Source organism: Carlito syrichta, unplaced genomic scaffold (genome assembly GCF_000164805.1).
Source record: "Carlito syrichta isolate Samal-C Ts95f unplaced genomic scaffold, Tarsius_syrichta-2.0.1 Scaffold316215, whole genome shotgun sequence".
In the NCBI taxonomy this organism is placed as follows: domain Eukaryota; kingdom Metazoa; phylum Chordata; class Mammalia; order Primates; family Tarsiidae; genus Carlito; species Carlito syrichta.
In genome coordinates, this window is record NW_007260311.1 from 849988 (window position 1) to 872091 (window position 22104).

At 44.4% G+C, this 22104-nt stretch overlaps 1 pseudogene; it reads right to left on the reverse strand.

Annotated features, from left to right (window-relative positions):
• Positions 1 to 8059: 8059 nt before the first annotated feature.
• Positions 8060 to 22104, reverse strand: part of LOC103276527 — a 32588-nt pseudogene continuing 18543 nt past the window's right edge.

Consider the following 22104-nt stretch of genomic DNA (forward strand, 5'->3'; position numbering starts at 1 on the left):
CGCTCGCGCTCGCCTGCTTCACCCTCCCCAGCCTCCCTTTCCGCTTTCTTGGGTTTTCTTTTGCGCTTTTCCCCAAGATTCGCTCCCCACTTACACGAAATTCGGGTAGATTCAACCCCCTCCTGGCTCCTCTGTCACGTAGGAACCCCATCCCTTCTCAGTGCCCCCGCCGTCACGCGCTGGGGCTTTGACAAGACCCCCTATTCCATCGTTAGAGCCCCTTGTTACTCTCGGGGGCTGCATCTGTCCTCCCTACCCGGTTCCCTCTCTAGGAGGTACCGCTCTCCTCTGAGTGTCACCCTAACTTGGGTGTCCCCGGGGTAAGATCCGGAGTGTGAGCAGAGTCAGGGCTGGGGGGGGGCTTCCCTTCTCGCGGGTACGCCTGAATCAACCCGCCTGCTGCCAAGAACTCGCGGGCGTCTTCTCGGGGTACGAAGAAGGCACCTTTCGCCATCTCCGCGCACGCCCCGCGCGTCCGCGTCTGTGTTTATGTATCGGTGGTATTTGGGGAGCGGCTCCGTGTTCGGATCCCCGCGGCGGACTGGCGCCGGGATCGTCACCGGCACTTCGCACGCCCCAGGGTGCTCGCGGCTCCCTATAAACGCCTCTCCCGGGAGAGAGAGAGACGCGATGGGTGGCGCGCCCCGAACCGGCCCCCTCCCCCGCCCCAGGGGAGCTGTCACAGCCGAAGAGCCCTGAAAGCCGCCGCGCCCGACGGCTCCTGCGTTCGTTTAACAAAAGCGCATTCAGTGCCTGTGAGGCGTCAGCCCCTTGGGGTCGCCCTCCCGCCCGCCGTGGGCTGGAATTTACAGGACCCATCCCCCAGGTTGGAGATAACAGGAACACACCCTCCCTGATACGGCGTCCTGTGATTTCCCCCCTCCTCCCTCCCGGGCTGGCTTCCTAACCTCATCCGTTCTGCAATTCGCTGGTTTAACTTTGTTTTATGGCTGGAATCAGCAAAGCATCAAATTAACAAACCTTGCCGGCTGGGCGGTGACTCACGCCTCTAATCCCAGCACTTTGGGAGGCCTGGGCAGAAGATCCCTTGAGCCCAGGCGTTCCAGAGCAACCTGGGCAACTCAGGGAGATCTGTGGTATCTACAAATAAAGAAAAAAGAAAAAAAAATCAAAAAAGTAACCTGGTGTGGTGGCACGCATCTGTAGTCCCAGTTACTGGAGAGGATGAGGCAGAAAGATCCTTTGAACCCAGGGATTTGAGACCAGCATACAAAAAATAAAAATTAGCTGGGTGTATGGTCAGGTACCTGTAGTCCCACCTACTCCGGAGGCTGAGGTGGAAAGATCACCGAGCTGTACAGGTGGAGACTTGGTGAACCGAGATTGTGCCACTGCACTTTAGCCTGGGCAGCAAAGCGAGACCTCCAACTCAAAAAAAAAAAAAAAAAAGGTCAACTGCATCATTATTGGGGTCTTACTTTTTTTCAGATACATACTTTGCTTTCCTCTTGAGATCAACCCTATTTTTAAAATGACGCTTTGTTTGGAGAGGAAGGAAAAGGTATTTCATAGTCTGGGGCAAGTCTGCGTGGGGCATCCCAGCTGTAACTGTTAGAGTGCATTATAGCCAGAGGACAGAGCTTCAAAGGGTGAGGGTGTTACAGTCCTAGTAATGCTTGGCTGCTAACCCTCAACACCAATAAGTCAGGAGACAGGGAACTGGTCGAAAGAAGTTTGCTTCTGAATTCAACTCCAAGGAGCGGAGCCAGGCTCCTGGCCTTTCTAAAATAATTCTGCTCCCCCCTTCAAGTTTTACAGTCCGCTTTTAGAAGTTTGAGATTGTTTGTACCTATCCACTGACTATGTGACTAGCAGAGTATTGTATAGAATTCAAGTCACAAACTGGCCTCAGTGGCTCAGCCTGTAATCCCGCGCTTTGGGAGGCAGAGGTGAGTGGATTGCCTGAGCCCGTGGGTTTGAGACCCGCCTGGGCAACTTGGTGAGACTTCACCTCTACAATAAATCAAAAATCAGCTGGGTGTGGTAGCGCGCGCCTGTAGTTCCAGCTACTTGGAAGGCTGAGCAGAAGGATTGCTGGGGCCCAGAAGGTCGACACTGGGGTGGCTGTGAGCATACCACTGCACTCCAGCCTGGGCAATGGAGTGAGACTCAACTCAAAAAAAAAAAAATGACACTTATGGTCCACATTTCCTGGTACAGGTTACCACAGGTATCTCACAGTTTCTCATCAGTAACACCAAGCAGAAGTGTTAATCAAGCTTGCCATATAGAGTAAAGGAAGTTTAAAAGGCCTAAGACATCATACATGACTACATGTTGTTATATGCAAAAGTTATACAAATCACAAGACTTATAATTACCTTGATACTATATTATTCAAACCTATGACTACTATAACTAAGAAAAGGGAGTAAATGGGGATTTACATCTCTCAGTTAATTGGGCACAGTCTGCAGGGAAGACTGCACTCCTTTTGTTAACTCTTAGGAGTGTGGATACTTGCAAGCCTGCTGGAACATTTGCCATGCCCTTCTCTAGGGGCTGTGGCAATATGGACAGACAATAGCAAGTCTCCATATTAAAGAGGAACCCCAAAGTAGCCATAAAGAGTGAAGAAGTTAGCTTACAAGGATATCAAAGAAAGGTTGGTTTATTTTGCAGTTTTGCCTAAGCCCTGAAACTGTTAATATTATTATTATTATTATTATTGGTTTGCATTGGAGTTTCACTCTGCCACCCAGGCTAGAGTGCAGTGGCAGGATCACAGCTTACCACAGCCTCAACCTCCTGGGCTCAGGTGATGACCCTCCCACCTCAGCCTCCCAAGTAGCAGGGAGTACAGAAAATTTTTTGTAGAGACGAGATCTCGCTATGTTATGCAGACTGGTCTCAAACTCCTGGACTCAAGCAATCCTCTTGCCTTGGCCTCCCAAAGTTCTGAGATTATAGGCATGAGTCACCGCACCTGGCCTGAAACTGTTTAGTTTATAAAGTGCATTAACTGCTTTACACTGACTTGGGATCATTAAGAATTCTTTTAGGATGCAGGAGAAGATTCAGCATCAGTGTGCTCTTTATAACATGGTTTACAATAGCAACAAGTTGGAAGTCACTTAAATGTGCGCCACAGGAATTGGTTAAACAGGCCTTAGTCCTCTGGCTGTGGAAAAATGATACTGGCATAAAAAACTGGGATGCGAGGTGTATGTTGACGGGAACGACGTTATGGGAGTGGTCTCATTTCCCATTCTCCTAGCACTCCCTTTTCCTTGGGGAATCACAGCCTCTCAAGCTCTGTCCCTGTGGCGACCCCCACCTGCAGCTCCAGGGGTGGGCTTGGGAACCAGCCCACCCTGTTCAGCTTCTCCCTCCCCAGTCACCAGGGCTGGTCAGGCGGCCCAGGCCCCGACAGGCCAGGCAGAGCCAAGGAGGTCGGATTCTCAGGCTTTTTTTGTTGAGCGCTGGGGAAAGAGAAGCTTTGTTTGGGCTGAGATTGCCAGGCAGCGCTTAAGATGTGGCACCAAGGGTTAATAAGAGGAGAGAGTTTGTGAAAAGCAAGGCCAGCCTGGAGTTCGGAGTGGGAGGAAGGAGACTGGGGCTCCCTCTCCAGGACACCCTTTGAGCTCCTGACCTTTCGGTTACCCAATTGATATGTTCCCTCTGTGGCTTAAGCCAGTTGGGGTTGGGTTTCTGTCGTTCCAATGGAAAGAGTCCTGACCAGTGCAGATGTTCATGATATCACTGAGAGGAAAAGCAAATTCCAAAACATTATGTTCCTTGTGATTCCATCTCAGCGTTTATTTTTTTAAGCATACCATATACATGTACACGTGTACAAAAGACTCTGAAAGGAAGCATGAAAACGTTATAGTGTTACCTCTAGGTAGAAGGATTGAAGGTTATTTTTATTTTTACTTTTTTTTTTGAATGGGAGTCTCACCCTGTCTCCCAGGCTGGAGTGCAGTGACCTGATCATGGCTCACCACAGCCTTGACCTCCTGAGCTCAGTTGATCCTTTCGCCTCAGCCTCCTGAGTAGCTGGGACTACAGGCGTGTGCCACCACACCGGGCTAACTTTTTTATTTTTTGTAGAGATGAGGTCTCGCTATGTTCCCCAGGCTAGTCTCAAACTCCTGGGTACAAGCGATCCTCTCACCTCAGCCTCCCAAAGTGCTAGGATTACAGATGTGAGCAGACACGCCTGGCTGACTTTTATCTTTGCGTAGGTCAGTGTTCTAATTTTATTTCAGACAAGCATGCGTTATTTGTGTAAGAGTTTTATTTAGAGAGAAGAATTACCCCAAGAGACTCAGACATCAGAGTCCTGGCCTCCGTAACTTTGGATTTCTAGAGCTGCACTGGTGAGTGGGACATAGGAAAAACGCTGCCTCATCCACGTTGAACCACTTTGAAAGAGTTATTGCTGTGTCTACTGTGATCTCCCAGTCCTGTTCATTCTGTTGTAGTAATGCCTACTTGGTAGTTCTGTCATTCATTTACTCATTTAATAAGCACTCCTGAGCACTACTATTTTGCTGTTAAAGATTTAAAGATGAGGCTGGGCATGGTGGTTCATGCCTGTAATCCCAGCACTTTGAGAATCCTAGGTGGTAGGATTACTTAAACCTAGGGGTTCAAGACCAGCTTGGGCAACATAGCCAGAACTGGTCTCTACAAAAACATCAAAAACTAGCCTGGCGTATGGTCCGAGCTACTCAGGAGGCTGAGGTAGAGCCTGGGCAACATAGTGAGACCACGTCTCTATAAAAGAAAAAAAAAAATTAAGCCGGGCTCGGTGGCTCAGCCTGTAATCCCGCACTTTGGGAGGCTAAGGTGAGTGGATTGCCTGAGCCCACGGGTTCAAGACCCACCTAGGTAACTTGGTGAGACTTCATCTCTACAATAAATAAAAAATTAGCTGGGTATGGTAGCACACGCCTGTAGTTCCAGCTACTTGGAAGGCTGAGGCGGAAGGATCGTGGGAGCCCAGCAGGTCGAGGCTGCGGTGGCCGGGAGCGGCCACTGCACTCCAGTCTGGGCGACAGAGTGAGACTCCAACTCAAAAAAAAAAAAAAGAAAAAAACATTAACTGGGCACAGTGATGCACACCTGTAGTCCCAGTTACTCAGGAAACTGAGGCAGAAAGACTGCCTGGGCCCAGGAATTTGAGGCTGTGGTAAGCTATGATAATGCCACTGCACTCCAGCCTGGGCGACAGAGTGAGACTCCAACTCAAAAAAAAAAAAAAGAAAAAAACATTAACTGGGCACAGTGATGCACACCTGTAGTCCCAGTTACTCAGGAAACTGAGGCAGAAAGACTGCCTGGGCCCAGGAATTTGAGGCTGTGGTAAGCTATGATAATGCCACTGCACTCCAGCCTGGGCGACAGAGTGAGACTCCAACTCAAAAAAAAAAAAAAGAAAAAAACATTAACTGGGCACAGTGATGCACACCTGTAGTCCCAGTTACTCAGGAAACTGAGGCAGAAAGACTGCCTGGGCCCAGGAATTTGAGGCTGTGGTAAGCTATGATAATGCCACTGCACTCCAGCCTGGGCGACAGAGTGAGACTCCAACTCAAAAAAAAAAAAAAGAAAAAAACATTAACTGGGCACAGTGATGCACACCTGTAGTCCCAGTTACTCAGGAAACTGAGGCAGAAAGACTGCCTGGGCCCAGGAATTTGAGGCTGTGGTAAGCTATGATAATGCCACTGCACTCCAGCCTGGGCGACAGAGTGAGACTCCAACTCAAAAAAAAAAAAAAGAAAAAAACATTAACTGGGCACAGTGATGCACACCTGTAGTCCCAGTTACTCAGGAAACTGAGGCAGAAAGACTGCCTGGGCCCAGGAATTTGAGGCTGTGGTAAGCTATGATAATGCCACTGCACTCCAGCCTGGGCGACAGAGTGAGACTCCAACTCAAAAAAAAAAAAAAGAAAAAAACATTAACTGGGCACAGTGATGCACACCTGTAGTCCCAGTTACTCAGGAAACTGAGGCAGAAAGACTGCCTGGGCCCAGGAATTTGAGGCTGTGGTAAGCTATGATAATGCCACTGCACTCCAGCCTGGGCGACAGAGTGAGACTCCAACTCAAAAAAAAAAAAAAGAAAAAAACATTAACTGGGCACAGTGATGCACACCTGTAGTCCCAGTTACTCAGGAAACTGAGGCAGAAAGACTGCCTGGGCCCAGGAATTTGAGGCTGTGGTAAGCTATGATAATGCCACTGCACTCCAGCCTGGGCGACAGAGTGAGACTCCAACTCAAAAAAAAAAAAAAGAAAAAAACATTAACTGGGCACAGTGATGCACACCTGTAGTCCCAGTTACTCAGGAAACTGAGGAGGAAGGATTGCCTGAGCCCAGGAGACCAAGGCTGTAGTGACTTGTGATTGTGTCACTGTACTCCAGCTTGTATGACAGAGTAAGCCCCTCTGACTCAGAAAAAAAAAAGGAAGAAAAGTGATACTCCTGAGCTCAAGCATTCCTCCTGCCTTGGCCTCCCAAAGTGCTGGGTATAGGTATGAGCCACTGTGTCTGGCCATCATTTTTATTTTCAAAGGCTAGATGTGACTTTATGTAACCATTCTTTTGTTGCCTTGCCGTTAGGTCCTTTTATGCTAGTACCACATTTTAGGGATTTTAGTCCAGAATCTCTCCATTTTGTGGCACTGGCTGGCCTGACCTAGTGACATGAGCCTGCGTGAGCGGTGAGGAAGTCACTGCTTGTCGTGGAGCTGCTGGGGGTGGCGGAACCCAAGAAAGGGGTGCACCTGCCTTCTTGTGGGTACTGCCTGGACTCCAGCTTCCCAGAACACACCCATGAGCACAGCATTGTCCTGTGGTTTTGGAACATCAGCAATACTGATGAGGGCCTATGACATAAAAAACTGAAGGCACATGACATAACTTCCTGCGCTGTTTTGAATGTAATCCCTCCAGAATCTTGCACTGAAGTCTTTGCTGGTCTGTTTTGCCAACATTGTTTTTTTGTTTTGTTTTTTGTTTTTACCACCTGAAAAGTTACCTTCATCAAGCTTCAAGTCTAAGAACGTACACATATTTCTTTTCTTTTTTTTTTTTTTTGAGTTGGAGCCTCACTCTGTCGCCCAGACTGGAGTGCAGTGGCCACTCCCGGCCACCGCAGCCTTGACCTGCTAGGCTCTGGCAATCCTTCCACCTCAGCCTTCCAAGGAGCTGGAACTACAGGTGCGTGCTACCACAGCCAGCTAATTTTTTTGATTTATTGTAGAGATGAGGTCTCGCCAAGTTGCCCAGGTGGGTATTGAACCCACGGACTCAGGCAATCTACTCACCTCAGTCTCCCAAAGGCGCTGAACCACCGAGCCTGGCCACATATTTCTTTTATCATGGCTACAGTAATTGTCTATGCTTTTCCATTTAACCGCTGTTAAAATTCCACATATCTGGCCAGGCATGGTGGCTCATGCCTATAATCCCAGCATTTCGGGAGGCTGAGGTAAGAGGATTGCCTGATCCCATGGGTTCAAGAAGGCAGGTGTGCCCCTTTCTTGGGTTCCGCCTCCCCCAGCAGCTCCACGACAAGCAGTGACTTCCTCACCGCTCATGCAGGCTCATGTCACTAGGTCAGGTCAGCCAGTGCCACAAAGTGGAGAGATTCTGGACTAAAATCCCTAAAATGTGGTTCTAGCATAAAAGGACCTAATGGCAAGGCAACGAAAGAATGGTTACATAAAGTCACATCTAACCTTTGAAAATAAAAGTGATGGCCAGGCACAGTGGCTCATGCCTATACCTGGACAACTTGGCAAGACCTCAACTCTACAATAAATCAGAAAAATTAGCCAGGCATGGTAGCTCATGCCTGTAGTTCTAACTACTCTGAAAGCTGGGGTGGAAGAATCACCTGAGCCCAGCTGGTCGAGGCTGTGGTGGCCATGAGCATGCCACTGCACTCCAGCCTAGGCAACAGAGACTCCAACTCAAAAAAAAAAAAAAAAATTCCACATATTCCACATATCCTCATGATTTCTTCTGTCCCAATTATAGTACAATGACGAGGTGGAAGAGGGTTGGTTAAAGTAACCCCCTAAGCAGTTTTCTGCTGTCCCTTCTTTCTGATCTGAGATTTGTGGATGTGAGGAATCATACCACCCCCAGCTATGGTAGTCTTGATGAAAGAATTCAACTCTTCATCACCACGGATTGCAAGCTACAAATGACACGGGGTGATAGCTTTACTTTGACATCCTTGGAAGCATGACCTGCCTACAGCACCTCCTCAGTGATATATATCGGCACTGTACACGGCAGCAGTGACACCCACCCTTCCATGGCTTGTGGTACAAGTCTTCAGGTGTCTGTGGATGCAGCAAGACACTGCCTTAGCCTTGGCCTTCCCATGTCCTTTCCAGCTTTGCTTCCAGCCGTGATCTTGGCACCGACTCTGCCTCTGTTGGGCCGCAAGCCCTCCGGCTGCAGCCCCACACCTCCACAGCTCCCCTTTTGTTGTTTGTGGGAGTTGGCCGGACACCTTTGCACGAAATGAATCACTCCCTTTCTTCTAGGGCTCGGCGGGGTTTAGAAGCCTCTGGGGTTTTCCAGCCGCCCACAGTGCATTATTTGGGACTCGACTGGAGGAAATGTCTAACCTTTCTCTGGCATCCCTTCTTATATCTTCATTTCGACTCAGACACAGCTGCTGTTGGGCTTTTCCTCCAATGCAAGTGGAGAGACCAAAGGTGTCCCACCTTGCCAGTCGTTCCCACCTGGCTTTCACATCTATGGGGCTGTCTTCATGTGAGCAAGAATAAAAGATACCTGTCACACCCACTCTGTTCATGCCACAGCCATGCCTAGGGAAAGCACGGATCGTGCTATTTGGCTTTCAAACTCTTACGCAAGGGTCTTTAGGAGAAAGTGACACCCCAGTATTTGTCATTTCCCTCTGGGCGAATAACACACAACTCTCTGCAGAGGGCAGCTCCATCTTCAAGCGTACCTGAAAGAGTCCACAGCCCAAGCAAAGGGAATGCTTCTGCACGGTTGGTGGGAATGTCAGTTACTTCAACCTTGGTGAAAAGCAGTGTGGTGTTTTCTCAGAGAACTAAAAATTGAGCTTCCATCCAATTCAGCAATCCCACTTCTGGGAATATACCCAGAGGAACATAAATTACTCTCCCCAAAAGACACCTGCACAAGTATGTTCATTGCAGCACTATTCACCATAGCAAAAACATGGAACTAACCCAGATGCCCATCAGAAGTGGACTGGATTTGAAGAAAAAAAAAAAAGTGGTACATATACACAATGGAATACTATGTAGCCAGAAAGAACAAAATCATGTCCTTTGCAACAACATGGATGCAGACCATCATTTGTTAGTGAACTATCAACACAGAAACAGAAAATCGAATACTGTATATTATCATTATTAAGAGGGCCCTAAACATTAAGCACATAAGCACAAAATTAGGAATAACTAATGCCAGGTACTACTAGTAGGAGAGGGAAGGAAGAACTACCCAATGGGTACCAAGTCCACTACAGGGGGAGAGAGGGCTGGCTAAGCCTCACCTTTACACAATTTACATATGTATCAAATCCTCACATATACCCCACAACTCTAAAATTACAAATTAAAAAAATTTGTTAAAGAGTCCGCAGCCCTAACTGCTCAACCTTCACGGAATCAGGACCAATTCAGTGGGTCCTTCTCACCAGCAGAGAAAGGGAGATCTGCAATGGGCCTGGGATGTTAACATCAGCAAAACTTACATGCTTTGGCTGCAACCGCCTTGCCAAATAAACATCCTGAAGATAATGATAGTTCTGAGATGAGATTCTCCTTCTCAAGGGATCAGGTGGTTATTAAATGTCAGCCCATGAGAAGCGATGGTGTCATATCACCACTCTCTCCCTCGCCTGCATTAATCTTGGTTCTCCAAGTGCTGGTGAAAGACAGCGTCGGCCTTGTCAGTAAAGACTGCACAGCTCCGTCTGTAATCCCAGCACTTTGGGAGGCCAAGGCGAGTGGATTGCCTAAATCCGCAGATTTGAGACAATCCCAGGAAACTTGGCGAGACCTTGTCTCTGCAATAGATAAAAAATTAGCCAGGCACGGTAGTACATGCCTGTAGTTCCAACTACTTGGAAGGAAGGCTGAGGCAGAAGGATCACTGGAGCCCAGCAGGTCGACACTAGAGTGAGTCCAGCCTGCGTGACGGAGTGAGACTCCAACTCAAAAAAAAAAAATTGCACAGAGGACTATGTGTCACTAGGTCCCACTCTCCAGAAAGGGTCTCATGGCCTTTCTATCCTCAGGCATTTGTCATCTGCTCTGCTCAACCACAGTCCTCCTGGGTTCCCTTAAATCCACCTATGACATCCTGAGCTACCTATCATCTCCTAATGCAGAAAGCCTGATAATCCTGGGTCCTACCCCTCTTCATACCCAACACTTGATTTTTTTTTAATAGATGAATTTTTTTTTTTTTTTTGAGTTGAAGTCTCACTCCATCGCCCAGACTGGAGTGCAGTGGCACGCTCACAGCCACCCCAGCACTGACCTGCTAGGCTCAGGGGCACCTTCAGCCTCAGTCTTCCAAGTAGCAGGAACTACATGCATGTGCCACCAAGCCTGGCTAATTTTTTTGATTTTTATTGTAGAGACGAGGTCTCACCAAATTGCCCAAGCTGGTCTCGAACCTGTGGGCTCAGGCAATCTTCACACCTCGGACTCCCAAAGTACTGGGATTACAGTCTTGAGCCACCTCTCCTGGCCTTTAGATGAATTTTTTAAAAGCAGTTTTAGGTTCACAGCAAGATCAAGAGGAAGGCATAGAAATTTTTTCATCTATTCCCTTTTCCTTCACATGCACAACCTAACCCATGATCGGCATTCTGCACTAGAGTTTTATTACATTTATTATAGGTGGTGAGTCTACACCGACACATCATTATCACCCCAAATCCATAGTTTACATTAGGGTTCACTCTTGATGTATATTCCATGGGTTTGAACAAATATACAATGACATGCAGTCACCACTGTAGACACAAAGTAATCAGGTACAGAGTAGTTTCACAGCCCTAAAAGCCTCTGGGCCTCACTTAATCATCTCACCCTCCCCCCAGCTCTTGGCAATCCACTTTGTAAATTGCAATTGTATAGTATGCAGCCTTCCCAGATTGTCTTCTTTCACTTAGGGATATTCATTTAAGTTTTGTCTATGTCTTTTAACTGTTTGACAGCTCATTTCTTTCAGAATTGAATAATATTCCATTGTCTGGTTGTACTACAGTCTATCCATTCACCTACTGGAGGACTTCTTGGTTGCCTTCAAGCTTTGGCGATTATGAATAAAAGCTGCTGTAAAATCCATGTGAAAGTTTTTTGGGTGGGCATAAGTTTGCAGCTCATTGGGGGTAAATTCCCAGGTGTGTGCCTGCTAGATAGTGTGGTTAGAGCGTGTTTAGTTTCAGTAAGCCACTGCCAAACCATCTTTCTTTTTTCTTTTTTTTAACTTATTGTAGAGATGAGGTCTCGCCAGGTTGCCCAGGCTGGTCTCGAACCCGTGGGCTCAGGCAATTCTCTCACCTTGGCCTCCCAAAGGGCTGGGATTATAGGTGTGAGCCACCGCACCCAGCCAAACCATCTTTCAAAGTGGATGCACCATTTTGCATTCCCACCAGCAATGAATGAGAGTTCCTGTTGCTCCACAACCTCACCAGCACTTGGTGTTGTCAGCGATCTGGATTTTGGCCATTCTGCTAGGTATACTCCGGTATTGCCTTGCTGTTTTAATTTGCATCCCCTGATGTTGAGTGAATTTTTAATGGGCATTTAAGCACTTGTTTAGGGTACAAGGATCGTACAAAAACTCTAAATATTTGTTTAAAGTATATACTTCATTTGATTTTGAACTTTTTTTTGTTTTTGATTTGGTGTCTCACTCTGTCACCTAGGCTGGAGTACAGTGGCATGCTCACAGCAACTGCAGCCTTGACCTGCTGGACTCAGGTGATCCTTCCACCTCAGCCTCCCAAGTAGCTGGAACAACAGGTGTACATTACCACGCCCTGCTTGTTTTTTGATTTATTGTAGAGATGAGGTCTTGCCAAGTTGCCCAGGCTGGTCTTGAAACTGTGAGCTCAGGCAATCCTCTCACCTCAGCCTCCCAAAGTGCTGTGATTACAGGCGTGAGCCACCGTGCTCAATGTGAGTGAATTTTCAATGGGCATTATAAGCACTTGTTTGGGACACGAAGATAGTACAAAAACTCTAAATATTTGTTAAAAGTTCATACTTAAAATAATTTCATTTTGAACATTTCATGAAAAACAATGAAACAAATAATCACAGGAAAGCTAGATTTGCTAGACTTTCTTGCACCTAATTTACAATTGAAAATTATTATTATCATTATTAGAGATACAGTTTTGCTCTGTTGCCCGGGATGGAGTGCATGATCACAGCTCACTGCAGCCTCAAACTCCTGGAATCCAGTGATCCTCCTGCCTCAGTCTTCTGCCCCCCACCCCCAAGTAGCTGGGACTACAGGCATGCCCCACCATGCCCAGCTCATTTTTCTATTTTTGTAGAAATGAAGTCTCGCTATGTTGACCAGGCTATTCTCCAACTCCTGGCCTCAAGCAATTCTCTCACCTCAGTCTCCCAAAGTGCTGGGATTACAGGCATGAGCCACTGTACCTGGCTTGAGAATTATTTTTATGCTGCCTTAGTTATGGGAGAGGGTCACCATCATTTGTTGCTTTGGGACACAAAATAAAGGTCTTCACTGGCCTTCTCAGGCCTCATATCTGGTTAGCAAGTCCCATCTGGCCATCATGACAACATCTCTTCTCCCCAAGGCTGTCATTTGCTCAGCTTCTGTGTAATCACCACAGCCTCCTGGCTGGCCTCCTTTAATCCTGCCTCTGTCAAGCTATGAGTTATTTTCTTGGAAAATGTAGCCTGCCAGTCTCCTTTGCTTGCCCTGTGTCCTGTCCCCAGCTAGTGCCATTCCCACCTTCTTCTGCACCAAGCCCACCAATCCCCATGGTCTCCATCTGCCTCTCAAGGTCTATCATTGGAGGCCCTGGTCCTCCCTTGTTCCTGTGGTACCTGCTCATGCCTTCAGACCCACCTCCAAAACCACCTTCTTGGGGGCTTACCTGACTCCTCACTCCTCCCTCCATCCCAGCACCTTCTAAACACCTCCTCAAGGTGTTTAGCGTGTGTATGTGTGTGTATGTGTGTGTGTGTGTGTGAGAGAGAGAGAGAGAGATGTGGTTTTCCCCCTAATCCAGGGATTTCTTGTTCCTCCTGAACTCTGAATCCTGCCCACTGTATTCATAGGTCCGTAGGAAGAGGGTTCTACCTCCCTTCTCACTCACCAACTTTGAGATTCAGAATCTGTAGAATGCCCTTCAGAAGAATACTTTACCCTACAGATAGTATACCTGTGGAAGACAACACCCTGTAACGTGATAAAAGGAAATAAAAGTAGCTTCAGAAATTGATAGAAGAATTGACAATCACATTTATTCTATAGTGTTTCCATGGATACTTCTGCTACAAACATAACACAGACATAAGACACTTTTTTATTTCTCTTCAGGCCCACTTTTCACACCTTACCACTAATTATTATTTTTACCTAACTAAATAGTACTTTATAAAAGGCAGGAAAGACAATCACAAGGTGACTTCCTAAGTCAATATGCACTTTGTTAAGTTTTCTAAATAATTTTGGCTCCAAAACAATGAACAAAGAGAAAAAAAGTCAGTAAAGGGTAAACCATGAAAGTGGCTCATAAATAGATTAATGATAGTATATATTTTGTTGATATTAATTTTTAATAATAGAACAGGTGCCTGAAAGATATACAGTTCCTCATTATAAAACATGATTTTTATAGTGATAAAATATACATAAAATAAAATTTAGCACTTTATGATTTTTAAGTTTACAGAGGCATTGAGTACATTCACATTGTTGTGTAACCATCACCACCATCCATCTCCTGAACTGTCTCATTTTCCAAGTCTGAAACTCTGTCCTCATTAAGCACTAATTCCCATTTTCTCCTTCCCTCAGCTCCTGGCTTAGACCATCCCCCCTTCTGTCTCTATGAATTTGACAACTCTAGGGACCTCATATAAATGGAATCACACAGTATTCTATCCTTTTGTGATTACTTATTTCACTTAGCATGATATCCTCAGGGTTCATCCATGTTGTAGCATGTGTTAGAATTTAGCATGTGTTAGAATTTTCTCCTTTTTTCAGGCTGAATAATATCTCCTTGTATGTATATACCACATTTTGCTTAACCATTACTCAGTTGGTTGCATCCATCCTTCAGTACTGTGAATAGAGCTTCAGTGAACATTGGTGGACAAATATCTGTTTGACTGATTTTTTACTGGAAAACATGTTTTCTAATTAAGGAAAATATCAAGCAGAAAAGAAAGAAAGCCTTCTGACAAAGCGTGATTGTCTCTGTGAAATCAGAAAATGGATTCTCATAGTAAAGTATGGATTATTATGGCTCTTCTGATTGCAACTAACATATAATTGTCATTTTTTTAAGTTACAAAACTATAGTCTGCATGCTTGCCAAGGTATAGGATTACTCAGAAAGAAAATCTCATACAACAAATGTCAGTCAATGCAAGGAAGTAACTCTAGCCAAAAAAAAAAAAAAAGTTGCCTGTCATCTGCACAAATCAATTAACTCATCACCCTTTTCATTTAATTCCTTACATGCCTTCATCCGGCACACCCTGTGTCAACCTTCCCAGCCTCCCTGCCAAGTTCGTTTTCTTCTAGCATGTCATTTTTCCCTCGTTCACTCCCTTCTTCTGCCAAATGCACTCACGCCCATTTTCTTTAGCAGATTTCAGTTTTAACAGGAAAGACTTGTCTAGTTGTCTATAAGCCTAACATGCCCCTTCACAGCAATCCTGCCTTGGATTGCCTATTCCAAGAAGGCAGGGCAGGGACTGGCTCTATTTACTCTGAGTTGGGACATTGCCTGTTTATTTTTCCTGCACCTCCTTGTGTGGGTGAAATGAAGGGGACCAGGGCTGGGAAGCTGCAGAGCAGGTCCTGGCCTCCCATGGCTCTTTGTTGCTTTTATCAATCAGAAGGTTGAACATCTCATCAGCTTATTAGCTTGTCTTATTACGGTGCAATCAGAAAGCAGTCTTTTTTTGTTCACAACATCTAGTGTTTTCGCTACTCCCAGCTCTGACATGTTTGGCAATTCTCATGGCTTAGTCACTTTCAGTGCTAAATAATAACCTCTTTTTTTTTTTTTTTTTTTTTAGGTAATAAAGTGTCTAGTCCTGTTGAACATTAGAACTCCAGAATTCGTTACAAATTCTCTCCATTCTTGGCTCGCATCAGCCACGGACTAGAACATCTGCACTGCGGAAGGGGGATCTGATCTGTTTCCTCTCTATTTCCTAGTATCTCTCCCCTTCATAAAAATAATTACGTTTTTATTTCTTTCTTTCCAATCTTTATGTCTTTAGTTGTTACTGAATCTCCAGTACAATGTTGTTTAGTAGAAGCAGTATTGGTAGGCATCCTGTCTTGTTTCCTACTTTTTTCTACAATTAAATCTAATACTTTCATTTTTTAACTGAAAAAAATTAACAACTGGTATTAGGAGCCTTTTTTTTTTTTGGTATTGGGAGCTTTAAGTAGTTCTTAATGAAAGGCTTGCAGATAAATATTATTTAAAGTACTTGATAATAATTATCTGTACAAATTTGGATATTAGCTTCTACTGTTTTATTTTTATTTTATTTTTTATTTTTGAGTTGTCTCACTCTGTCACCCAGGCTGGAGGGCAGTGGCATGCTCTTAGCTGCCCGCAGCCTCGACTGCTGGGTTCAGGCAACCCTTCCACCTCAGTCTTCCAATAACTGGAACTACAGGCATATGCCACCATGCCTAGCTAATTTTTTTTTTTTAATTGTAGATATGAGGTCTTGTCAAGTTGCCCAGGTTGGTCTCGAACCCACGGGCTCAGGCAGTCTTCTCACCTCACCCTCCCAAAGTGACGGGATTACAGACATGAGCCACCATCCAACTCCCTCATGCTACTCTTGTCATCACCTTTCCCATTGCCTCTGACTCTCACTTTAGCTGCTTCTCATAATTTTTCACATGTTGTGCATTTGATTTAATTAATTCCAAAATATTTTCTAAGTTTCCTTGTGGCTTTATTTATTTTGCCCGTGGATTATTAAGAAGTATGTTGTGGCCGGGCTTGGTGGCTCAGTCTGTAATCCCAGCACTTTGGGAGACCGAGGTGAGCGGATTGCCTGTGCCTGCGGGTTCGAGACCCGCCCGAGCAACTTGGCAAGACTTCATCTCTACAATAAATCAAAAATTAGCCGGGCGCAGTAGCGCACGCCTGTCGTCCCGGCTACTTGGAAGGCTGAGGCGGAAGATTGCCAGAGCCCAGCAGGTCGAGGCTGCGGTGGCCGGGAGCGGTCACTGCACTCCAGTCGGGGCGACAGAGTGAGACTCCAACTCAAAAAAAAAAAAGTATGTTGTTTTATTTCCATGCTATTTGTAAATTTCCCAAACTTCCTTCATCTACTGATTTCTAATTTTATTATTCCATTGTGGTCAGAGAATACACTTTGTATTATTTCAGTCCTTTTAAATTTGCCGATACTTGTTTTATGACCTAACATATGATATAGCCTGGAGAGAATTCTTGAGAAAAAAGTGTGTATTCTACTGTTGTTAAATAGAGTGCTCATTCAAGTTTTTTAGGTCTAGTTGATTTATTATGATGTTCATGTCTTCTATTTCCTTATTGATCATCTGTCTAGTTGGTTACTTCATTCTTTTTTTATTTTTTTTTGAGTCGGAGTCTCACTCTGTCGCCCAGACTGGAGTGCAGCGGCCACTCCCAGTCACCGCAGCCTCGACCTGCTGGGCTCCGGCAATCCTTCCACCTCAGCCTTCCGAGTAGCCGGAACTACAGGCAAGCGCTACCACGCCCGGCTAATTTTTTGATTTATTGTAGAGATGAGGTCTCGCTGCCCAGGCGGGTCTCCCGACCCCGCAGGCTCAGGCAATCCACTCACCTCAGCCTCCCAAAGGCGCGGGATTACAGGCTGAGCCACTGAGCCCGGCGGTTACTTCATTCTTGAAAGTGTAGTATTAAACTTTTACTATTGAATTGTCCATTTCTCCTTTTAATTCTATCAATTTTTTTTCTTCATGTATTTTGGGACTCTGTTGTTAGGTACATATATGTTTACAGTTGTTATGTCCTTCTATTAATATTATAACTTGTCATTTTTTTGTCTCTAGCAACATTTTATTTATTTTATTATTATTATTATTTGAGTCAGAGTCTCACTCTGTCACCCAGGCTGGAGTGTAGTAACGCTCACAGCCACTACAGCCTTGACTTGCTGGGCTCAAGCAATCCTTCTGCCTCAGCCTTCCAAGTAGCTGGAACCACAGGCACGTGCCACCATGCCCAGCTATTTATTTATTTATTTGTTTGTTTGTTTGTTTGTTTATTTATTTATTGTAGAGATGAAGTCTTGCCAAGTTGCCCAGGCTGGTTTTGAACCCATGGGCTCAGGCATTCCTCTCGCCTCCACCTCCCAAAGTGCTGGGATTAGAGGCATGAACCATTGTGCCTGGCCTGTCTCTAGTAACAATTTAATCATCAAATTTATTTTGTCTTAGTAGTATAGCTACTTCATCTCTCTTTGGGAACTGTTGGGATGTATTTTTTTTCTATCTTTTTACTTTTGATCTCTTTATATCTTTGAGTCTAAATTGTGTCTCTTGTAGACAGTATATAGTTGGATTATATTTATTTACTTTATTCTTCCAATCTTTGCCTTTTTATAGACTTGTTAGTTCCTTTACAGTTAATATAATTACTGATAAAGTGGATTTATGTCTGCCATTGTACCATTGTTTTCTATATGTATTAAGACTTTTTTGTTCTTCTAGTTTTTATTACTGCCCTCTTTTGTGTTAGATATTTTCTAGTAAACATTTTAATAACCTTCCTGTATCTCTCTTTCCCCACCCATGTGTGTGTGTGTGCGCGTGTGTATGTGTGTGTATGTATCTTTTGAAATTATTCTTTAAATGAATGCCATGGGGAAGACAATTAACTTTTTTTTTTTATGAGTTGGAGTCTCACTCTATCACCCAGACTTGAGTGCAGTGGCCACTCCCGGCCACTACAGCCTCGACCTGCTGCGCTCCGACAATCCTTCCACCTCAGCTTTCCAAGTAGCTGGAACTACAGGTGCGTGCTACCATGACTGGCTAATTTTTTATTTATTGTAGAGATGAGGTCTCACCAAGTTGCCCAGGCGGGTCTCGAACACTTGGGCTCAGGCAGTCCACTCACCTCAGCCTCCCGAAACTCTGGGATTACAGGCTGAGCCACCAAGTCCGGTGACAACATTTTAACAAAAAAAACGTTTGTATCAATATCAACTTAATTTCAATCAAATATAAGATCTATAATCTAGATCCACTTTCTTCTCTCTGCCTTTGTGCTATTGTCATACAAATTACATTTTTATACATTATAAACTCAACACAGTTTTATAATTATTGTTTTATACTTTTTTATCTTAAATCATATAGGAAAAAAGAGGCATTGCAATGCTACTTGCTTTTATATTTACATTTGTAGTTATCTTTATCATTCTTTATTTTTCTTATATGCCTTTGAATTATTGTCTGGTGTCCTTTAATTTCAGCCTGAAGGACTCCCTTTCTTTCTTTTTTTTAATTCTTTCTTTCTTTTGAGTCAGGATCTACTGCAGCCTCAACTTCTCAAATTCCTGACTTACGCAATTCTCTCCCACTTTAGCCTCTGAGTAGCTGTGACTACAGGCATGCACCACTATGCCTGGCTAATTTCCAATTTTTTTTGTAGAGATAAAGTCTTTCTACATTGATTAGGCCAATCTCAAACTCCTGAGCTCAATCAATCCTCCTGCTTTGGCCTCCCAAAGTGCTGGGATTACAGGCATGAGCCATCATGCCTAACCCCTGTAGCATTTCTTGCAGGGCAGGTCTACTAATCATAAATACCTTTATTTTTATCTGGGTATGTCTTGATTTCTCCTTTTCTGAAGAATAATTTTGTCAAATATAGAGTTCTTGGTTTGCAGTATATTTCTTTCAAAAGTTTAAATATGTCATCTCACTGCCTTCTGGCCCCCATGATTTCTGAAAATAAATTGGCTATTAATTTTATTGAGGCTGACTTGTACAAGACAAGTTGCTTCTCTCTTGCAGCTTTCTAGAGCTTCTCTTTGTCTTTCAACAATTTAATGATGCTGTATTTAGTTGTAAGCCTCATTGAGTTTATCCAGTGTAGATTTGTTGAACTTATTGGATGTATATTTTAGTATCTTCATCAAATTTGGGAAATGTCCAGTCATTATTTATTCAAGTATTCTTCCTGCTCCTTCCTCTCTCCTCTCATTTCAGTGCTCTCATTATGCATGTATTAGTGAGTTTGAGCATGTCTTATAGATATTAGAGACTCTTTTTCTTTGTCTTCTTTTTTTCTTCTGTTCTTTAGACTAGATAATCTCAGTGACCTTGAAATAGGGACCGAGCGCTTAATTCACAGACACCAACACCAAAAGTACAAGTTATAAAAAGGAGAGGTTTTTATTAGCCAAGAGCCAGGCCGGCAGCCACTTCCCTGCTGAACATAACAGTCCCACAGCAAGAGGCCCTGATTAGCTGTAGGGTCTTGCTTAAAAAAGGCTAAACCGGCCAGGCTTGGGGGCTCAACCTGTAATCCCACGCCTTGGAAGGCTGAGGTAAGTGGATTGCCTGATCCCGCGGGTTCGAGATCTGCCTGGGTAACTTGGTGAGACCTCATCTTTACAATAAATCAAAAAATTAGCCGGGCGTGGTAGCACGTGCCTGTAATTCCAACTAGTTGGAAGGCTGAGGTGGAAGAACCCCAGCAGGTCGAGGCTGCAGTGGCCGGGAGTGGCCACTGCACTCCAGTCTGGGCAACAGAGTGAGACTCCAACTCCAAAAAAAAAAAAAAAAAGAAAAGAAAGGCTAAACCAATTGGGACTTTCCAAGTGGGTTAAACAGCAACATCCTGGAGGCCTAGGTACCTTTCAAGCAATGCAAGCATGGTTTACAGAAGTGAAAAAAGAGCTGTTAAACAGTTTAACCTAGCCAGCAAGTGCTGTTGCCAGTTTCCAGGAAGGGAATTTTTTTTTGAACTGTGCAAACGCTGAGTACATGTTTAGTTTAATTTTTGACATTGTAGATGTTTTTTAAGCCCCCTTTCACAACCTATATTCAAGCTCACTGAGTCTTCCAGTTTAAATCCACTGCTCAGCCTCTGTAGTAAAATTTGAACTTCAGTTACTGTGCTTTTCAACTCTAGAATTTCCATTTAGTTCTTTTTTATAATTTTGATCTCTTTATTCTTATTCTCCTCTATTTGGTGAGATATTATTTTCACAATTTCCTTTAATCCTTTAGACTGGTTTCCTTAAGTTCCTTGGGCATATTTATAGTAGCTGATTAAAGTCTTTAGCTAGTAAGTTCAATATCTGGGTTTCCTCAGACATTTCTGTTAATTTTTTTTTTCTCTCTGTGTGTGGGTCTGTTTCTTTACATGTTTGACATCTTCTTGACATCTTTTTGTTCAAAGTTGAACATTTAAATAATATAATGTAATGGAAATCAGATTCCCTTTCCCGTCCCAAGGTTTGTTGTTTTGTCCATTTGTTGTTGTTGTTGTTGTTGAATGTTTGTTTCATGAATTTCTTGGATTAATTCTATGAGTTCTGCATTCTTAGTCATGTATAATCAGTTAGGCATGTCCTCTAGCAGGCAATTACAACTCTGTCTAGTCTTTAACTGCTGCTTGAGCAGAGTCTGAAGATCGCCACAAATGGTAGATTAGAGCAGTCTCAGGTCTTTCGTGGGCAGGCACACAGCCTTGTATTTGTGTATGGCCTTCTCAATTCCTAGAAATGTACTGGAGCTTTATGAAGTTCTCCAGGTCTATTGTATTCACTAGTTTTTTTCTTTTCTTTCTTTATTTTTTATTTATTTATTTTTTTAGTAGGAGTCTCACTCTGTCGCCCAGGTTGGAGTGCAGTGGCACACTCACAGCCACAGCAACCTCATCCTTCTGGGCTCAGGTGATCCTTCACCTCAGCCTTCCAAGTAGCTAGAACTACAGGCACACACCACCACACCTTGCTAATTTTTCAATTGATTGTAGAGAAGAGATCTAACCAAGTTGCCCAGGCTGGTCTTAAACCTGTGGGCTCAGGCAATCCTCTCACCTCAGCCTCCCAAAGTGCTAGGATTATAGGCGTGAGCCACCGCACCCAGCCAAGAGGAGTGAGTTTTTAAAGGGACTTACTCTGTCATTCCAGAAATGTTTCTCTGTTCCAGAAATTTACTCCGTCTTTGCTGCATCATCAATTTCCTCTTTCTATTGGATCAGTCCCATCCAAATGCAAGCATGCTCTTAGTTCTCCTTTAAAAAACAAACCTATCTATCTTATCTCTTATGGCCTGGGCACTTTGGGTTTTGGTCAGGAATCGGTTGCTAGTTCCAACTTCCATAAGAGGGTTTCCTGCATTTTCTAAGGTTCTTATAGTTTGAGATTTTACATTTAGGTCTCTGGTCCATTTAGAGTTAATTTTTGTGTATGGGGATAGGTAGGGGTCCTGTTTCAATCTTCTGCATGTGGTTAGCCAGACCTTCCATATGACCCTGCAATCCCCCTACTGGGAATATACCTGGAAGAACTCAAATCATTCTATAAAAAAGATACCTGTGGCTGAGGCAGAAGGATCGCCAGAGTCCAGCAGGTCGAGGCTGTGGTGGCCGGGAGTGGACACTGCACTCCAGTCTGGGCGACAGAGTGAGACTCCAACTCAAAAAACAAACAAACAAAAAACATTACCTGCCTCTGTCAATACTAACTTTTTTTTTTTTTTGAGTTGGAGTCTCTCTCTGTCTCCTGGGCTCCGGAGATCCTTCTGCCTCAGTCATCCAAGTAGCTGGAACTACAGGCGTGCGCTACCACGTCCGGCTAATTTTTTGATTTATTG